General features: G+C 44.8%; 1 long non-coding RNA gene across 1 annotated transcript in view; it reads right to left on the reverse strand.

Annotated features, from left to right (window-relative positions):
• Positions 1–2,610: 2,610 nt before the first annotated feature.
• Positions 2,611–7,289, reverse strand: part of LOC116068217 — a 5,637-nt gene continuing 958 nt past the window's right edge. The window contains exons 2-3 of the long non-coding RNA XR_004109500.1: positions 4,150–4,315; positions 2,611–3,412 (exon numbers count right to left, since the gene is read on the reverse strand). This is a non-coding gene — a long non-coding RNA (uncharacterized LOC116068217). The remainder of the gene's footprint in view (positions 3,413–4,149; positions 4,316–7,289) is intronic.

Here is a 7,289-nt window from a genome sequence, read left to right on the forward strand (position 1 = left end):
TTGAGAATGATCAAGAAGGGACGTGATCTGACTAGATTTACAGTTGAGAAGGAGAGCCTTGGGCAATCGAAAAATAGGCCCAGGGGTTGGAGAGATGGCTCAGTGGTTAAGAGCACTGACTGCACTTGCAGGGGTCCTGAGTTCAATTCCCAGCAGCCACATGGTAGCTCACGACCATCTGTAATGGGGCTGGCTCAGTGGGTAAAGCTCTTGCCATGAGGACCTCAGTTTGGATCCCAGTGTAATCCCAGGCACAGCACTGTGCACGTGTAATCCAGGATAGGGGATGGAAGGATCCAGTATACTGGAGGGACAGCCAGCCTGGCGTGTGCAGCAATGATCAACAAGTTTCAATAAAGTATACCAGTATCCAAAATTATCCTCTGACATCCACACACATGAAGTGGGACATGGGTACATCACACACATGTGCACAAAGATTTATTATATATGTATATGTTATGTATATATATGCATATACATACATATGTCTGTCCATTGCTTTCTCAGCTATCGTAAAGAATAAAGCGTCACAATTTAGCTTGGCTAGATCGACACTGAAGAGTCAAGTTTGCATCAAGAGTCTCGTTTGCACGGCAGCAAGGATGGTGACACCATTAGAAAGAGAAACACACACCAGAGAGGCTGCTGGGAAAAATAAAAGCAAAGTGTCTCCTAACTCAGCATATCACTGTGTGCCTGGAAAATGCCCGTTTCCCAGAGATCCTCCTGTCTTATACAAGGATAGCGTTAGAACTGATGTGTGGTTTATAAGCTGTACAGCTTTGGACTTCTCAAAGCGGACTCCTTAAACTGCTATGTCTCGGGATACTCCGTTCACAGCCCCTCTCATCACAGATCCTTCTGGAAAGAATGGTAAACTTTATCTGCCTTTTACAGCTCGCCGGTGCACATTAATCCATGAAGGATAAGCATTTTTTCATTTTGTTTAACCAAACTCCTCCAAAAGATTAAGTTTTGGAAATTCTCCATTGCATACTAAATGCATTAATACCGGGAAGAAGACATCGAAAGTAAAGTAACAAACACTAGATGAGATATCTGCTGTCCAGGGAATTAAATGACTTTTCTAAAAGCATGTGCATTCTGAGTAGCAGAAAAGGGGCTAGGATTACCACAAAGGACTCCTTAGCCCTTGCTTGTCTGTCTCCAGGCTCCTGGTGTCTATAAAGGTGGCCTGTGGGACATCACCAGCTAGAGTGCTGACTCTGGTTTTTCTGTCTTTCTCTGTTTCCTCTCTTCCACAGTATGCAAGAAGTTCCTCCAAGTCCCCAAGCTTGGTGAGGAACTTAACCTTCTCTTTTCCCAGTGCTTCCCACCTGTCCACCAAAAAGTCAAAGGTAGTTGCTACCAATATGGGGACAAGTTGACAGGAAAGCTTTCCATCTTAGCCTGACATGTTTCTAATCTGCCCACTCTATGAACAGAGAGGTCCCTTCCTTTCCAGATCTTTCTGCATAGATAGCCAGCCCTCTGTGCAAATTCTGACTCTATACTGCCTTCTTCCTTCTTGTAGAATCTGATCCCAGCAGTCAAGCATCCACACCATGATGGGATTCTTTGAACCCAGGTATAAGATCTACCCTCAGAATAGTGGAAATGGCTCTCTACAGGTCCACCTTTCCTGGTCACCTATTTCTCACACAGATCTAGGAACCATGTGTAGACATGAGTAAACATTGAGAGGTATTCTGGCTGACTTTTTGTTGCTGAGATAAAATATCCTGAAAAAAAAAAAGAAAGCAACTTATGGGAGAAAGGGGTTTATTTCAGTTTATAATGTTGTGTTACAATCTATTACTGTAGGGAAGCCAAGGCAAAGCAGGAATTTCAAATAACTAGGTATGTCTTGACACCCACAGTCAAGAACAAAAGGAAATGAATGAACACACACACACACACACACACACACACACACACAATTGCTTGCAATCCATTTGGTTTCTTCATTGTTACACAGTTTAGGACTCCCCTGCCTAAGGAGTGGAGCTACCCATAGTGAGTCGGATCGTCCCATATCAATCAACTTCGTTAAAACAATCTCCTACAGGCCAACCCAAGCAGGCAATCTGTCCCTGAAACTCTTCTTTCTGGTGAGTCTAGGTGGTGCCAATTTGAGAATTAAAGTTAGGAGGTGTTGAATTGAACACATTCCGTTTCTCACAAAGGTCATATTGTGGCTGGAAAGTAGAGATGTGAAAAGAAAGACATCAAGGTGGACACATGAGACAAACAAGTTGGCAAAAGGAGAATGAAAACCCTTCTCCACTGGGACTTCGTATAGCAGAAAGAATAAGCTTAAGTACAGCCCATAGCATACACATTCAAGAGAAAGCAGGTGCCATGCAAAGGACCCATGAGAGTCTCACATGACATTATTGATGCAGGGCTTTTGAGCATGCCTTCCCCAGCTCATTAGCCCACTCTCCTCTTAAATTATCTTTCCTTAATAAATTATCTCTGTCTATTACTAACCATCTGTCCCTGGTGCAATTCTTTCTTCTGGGTCGCAAGAACCTGGAAATTTCAGCTGCTGCCCCTTGGAGTCTGACATACTCAATACCACTCAAAAAGAATTGAAGCAGAAAAGCACATAGAAGAGAATTTTAATCTACACTCTCGCTGGCCAGTGTTCTACTTTAGGTATTGTCCTAGACACCAACAGGAACAGGGTAACATTGATGATCACTGATGTTGCCCTTGGGGGACCGTCTTGCTCTGTCCCTGAAACTAAGACATTTCCACCAAGAAAACTTAAGACAAACCTTTACCTTAAGATACATTTTCTGCCCCAGATCCACTCAATTCTAAATAGAATTTTGTCTGTGCTACTTTACCTTGACTTACATAGCTGGCCAGCCTGAGGCCAACTCTGAAGACAACGTAAAGGTTCCAGGGGGAGAAAAAGCCATTTCCATCTAAGGCATTCACTGGGAATGCTTCACAGTTCTTTTTCCAGAAAATCATACGCTGACTCAAAATAAATGAGATCACCCGAACCAGGCCACCCCTCTGGAATAGAGCTTTGAATAGTGTGTTCACACTGCATTTGCTTAGCATCACTTGCTCCCGGGAGGCCTGCTCTTCTTAGCCCTTTTCTGGACAAGCCATACAAGCCAAGAAACTGGAATTAAGATGGAAGTCTCTTGAATATTCACCAGGCATTTTCTTCCCAGCGCCAAGGCATTCTCCTCCTGCATTCCAAGCATTCGCTTGTAGTCTCTGGCGAGGACTCCTGGGCCTGCCTTTTATCTTCTCGTCGTTCCAAAGTAAGCTGGACAGGGAATTTGAAATTCATACTGTGTCCTACACACTTGCAGTTGATCTGTGAGCTGAGTGAATGCAGACCTGGGCCTTTCTTCATAAATATTAGAGTCTTCAACGTCACCTGCTGAGCCAAAGGGAGCCAGGATAAAGGGTTCTGCATAATACTGGAAGAGTGTGAACACATCTAAATCTCGGTCGTGGAAAGTAACATAAACAGAGCACAGAGCTGTTCTGCATGTCGTGCGAATGCGTCATGGGAATGACAGGCCAACCAGGCTGGTGGGGTAGCTCACTACATATGGTGGTGGTGACTTCCTAATGCCTGTTGAATGCCAGACACGTCCATCAGTGTTCTCCAGGGAAATAGACGCAAAGGGATTTATTTGGAGGCACTGGCTCATTTACTCACAGGCCTGGCAAATCTAAAGTCTAGACAGCTGGTTAATGGGCTGCAAACGAAGATAACATTTCATCCCGTCGTTTTGGGAGTTTTTTCCCATTTGTGCATCTAATGTATTTTGATCATACCTAATCTCATTGCCTTTTCTTATCCATCTCCCATACCTCCCTCTGGACTCCTTCTTCCAAAAGCCCTCCTGTTTTCATTATGACCCACTGAGTTTAATTAGGCTCTTACCCACTCCCCAAGAAAAGCCACTCTCCCTCACACAGCAGCCATTGATTACTAAGAGCTCCTTGGATAGTGGTGGACTCTTAGGTGTCCCTGCCCCCCTCCGCCCCCGTCCATACTAAAAGGTTAACAAGCTCGATCGTGCACAGGCCTTGTGCTGGTAACCAGAACTGCTGTGACTTCTTGAGTGCACTACCCATACCCTGTCATGAAGACACTTCCCAGCATACCTCCACATTCCCCTGCCTTTCTGTTCTTCTCCTCCCTCTTCCTTGGTGTTCTCTGAGCCTTGAAAACAGGGGATGCTCTGGCTGTCCCGGTGAGGGCGGAGTGCTCCACCGTAACTCATTCTCAGCACTCTGACTGGTTATGATTTTCCTCATTAACTAATGCCCACTGCAAAAAAAAAAAAAAAAAAAAAAAAAAAAGAAAGAAGCAGCTCTCCCGCTGAAGAGCCGAACCAACCTGTAAGCAGAAACAATCATGAGAGGGCAGTTTGATGTGTCCGCTTACATGCTACGGTTTTGAGATAGACTTTTTCCCTCCCTCGAAACTTTAGTTTTGCTCCTCAAAAGCCTCCACAAACCATCTGAGGCCCACCCAGACTATTGACTATGACTGCTCTTACTTTAGAGTCAACCAACTGGAGATGTGAACCATTATCTACAGACCATCTCTACAACCTAGATCAGTGCCCCCCAAAATCTGGGTCCTGGAGCCTGTCAAGATGATACATGGAACTAGGGCGTGGGTGGCCCAGCACTTTGGAAGCAGAAGCAGAAAATTCTTGAGTTGGAAGTCAGCCTAGGCTACTTGGTGTGGTCATTTCAAGAAGAAAGATGCCTCGATTCACCAACCATCCCAGCAACCAAAAAAAGAAACTAGATAATTTAGTCAGTTGCTCCAAACTTGCATTAGTAGCTCTATATACAATTCCAGGAACCAATTTGCTTACAATTTGAAGGAGAACCAATATCAATATGTTCTCAGGAGCCAAGTTGCCTATGGGACGATGCCAGCTTACTCAGACAACGAGACTAAGTTTCTTTCATTATAACATTGAATGTTTGATATAAGGCTATATTTCCTACAGAAATGTACTCAATACTGAATAAAATTTTGTCTCTACTACTAGCCTACGGACAGCCTTGAAGAAAACAGATAAAATTCCAGAGAGAAATAATATCTACTTCCTTTCAAGTAATTTTTCCTACTAAAAATACTGCCCATCTGAATAATCAAGATCACTGGGTCTACCCTCTTCCCCTCACCTTCCCAAGGTAAACAGTGAGGTGTTTCCTTAGAGAGTGCCATACTTTCCCCTTGCTTGAGAAGCTGTACGCTGTGTGCGCTTGCTGGTGACAAAGCTCTATAAGGTACACCGGTATGAAAATGGTTAAAGGTATGCCTGGCTCCACTCTGCTGCTGGTAGAAGAAGTAATTATATCTTACAGTTGGAAGTGGTGCAATTTGGCAGGGGATAGAAAATTTTTATGAGGATAATTGAAGGGCATCGTCACCAAGCAGCCTGCGAAGATGAAAAGGTTCAGCTCTTGTTGGCAGGACTGCTCATTCAGGGAAAGGCACTTGAATGATTTATGTTGGTGATAAAGGATGGATGCCCATGTGTAACTGTCAAGGGGCTTCTCTGATCACCTTAGGCTTTCTCAGTTGTTACTCTGAAGGCTAAGGTTTGGGCAGCTCAACCATTGGCAAACTAATCTTGATTTGCCTATGTTACACACAATAAAATATGTTGATAAGTAATCTAAAATGCCAACAATCAGAAAGCTATTTAAATTTAGATCAATCCAGAATACTTATAAACCTCAGGAATGTACTTCTCACAATTCTGGAAGCTGGAAATCTCTAGGTGTCAGCATGGTCCGTGTATGGGACAATCCACATGGTAGACATTTAACTGGCTGATTCTAGCTTCTTATAGAGACACAATCTCCTTCAAAGGGACCCACTGTAGCAGCCTAATTATCTCTCAGGGCCCCATCCCTAAAACAGTCGCATTTTGCACAGTTTTGACATTGAATCCACAAAAAAGCTGGATTTGTGGGAGAGGCGGAGGATCACAGTTCAACTGACCTACAAAACTCACTGACCTCAAGGGGAAGCATTCTCCTTCATTCATAGAAAGAAAGGTAGACTGTACAATAATGCTTGCTGGGCAGAGCTCGCTTTCCCATACATCACATTCTGCCTTATGCCTCAGTTACTTTTCTACCGCTGTGATAAAACACCATGACCCAGGTAACTTACAAAATAAAGCGTTGAATTGGCTTACAGTGTCAAAGGGTTCGAGGCATAGCAGCAGCAACAGCTGAGAGGGCATATCCTGAGACACAACCAAGAAGCAGAGAGAGGGAGGGAAGGAGGGAGGAAAGGAGGGAGAGACAGGGAGGGAGAGACAGAGAGAGACAGAGAGAGAGAGAGAGAGAGAGAGAGAGAGAGAGAGAGGCATATCCTGAGACACAACCAAGAAGCAGAGAGAGGGAGAGAAGAGAGGGAGAGAGGGAGAGAGGGAAAGAGAGAGAGAGAGAGAGAGAGAGAGAGAGAGAGAGAGAGAGAGAAAGAGAGAGAGAGAGAGAACATTGGGAAAGGAGTGGGTATTTCGAACCTGCCCCCGTGACACACCTCCTCCAACAAGGCCACACCTTCTAAATTTTCCCCAACAGTTCTACCATCTGGGGACCAAGCATTCAAATATATGATTCTACAGGGGCTATTCTCATTTATACCACCACAGCCTAGCTCCCTAGAACCATCAACAAGTATTTATTTGATTAGTGGATAGTTTTATTAGAAAAGTAAAAAAAATCACTAAAGCTTATTCTGAAAGAAAATCAAGTATAGATTTTTGCTTTGATCTGATTCCCGAGGCATATGCAACTAATGCTTAACTGTGGGGTGTAGCCCCTGCTGCTAGACCATAAAACCCTCAGATTTACTTCTTTGGAAGCTGAACTAACAGAGCGTGTCAGATAAAGAACTAAGACTGCCTAGTGAGGACAAACTCTTCAAACCCATGAAAGGGGGGTTCTTATTCAGCTGTCCATTGATCAGTTTCTCCAGTGAATTGAAACCAATGGGATGGAATGATACATAGGTGGGTAGGTGAGTGGGCAGGTGGCTAGGCGGGCAGGTGGGCAGATAGGTGGGTAGGTGGGCAGGGGTGTACAGGTGGCTAAGTGGGTGGGCGGCAGGTAGGCGGGTGGGTAGGTAGGTAGGGATGGGCTGGCAGATAGGTGGGTAGGTGGGAAGATGGGCAAGAGTGGGCAGGTGGTGGGCAGGTGGCAGGTAGGTGGGTAGATGGGTGGGTAGGGACGGGCTGGCAGATAGGTGGGTAGCTGGGTGGGTG

The sequence above is a fragment of the Mastomys coucha genome, unplaced genomic scaffold (assembly GCF_008632895.1).
Source record: "Mastomys coucha isolate ucsf_1 unplaced genomic scaffold, UCSF_Mcou_1 pScaffold1, whole genome shotgun sequence".
NCBI classification, from domain to species: domain Eukaryota; kingdom Metazoa; phylum Chordata; class Mammalia; order Rodentia; family Muridae; genus Mastomys; species Mastomys coucha.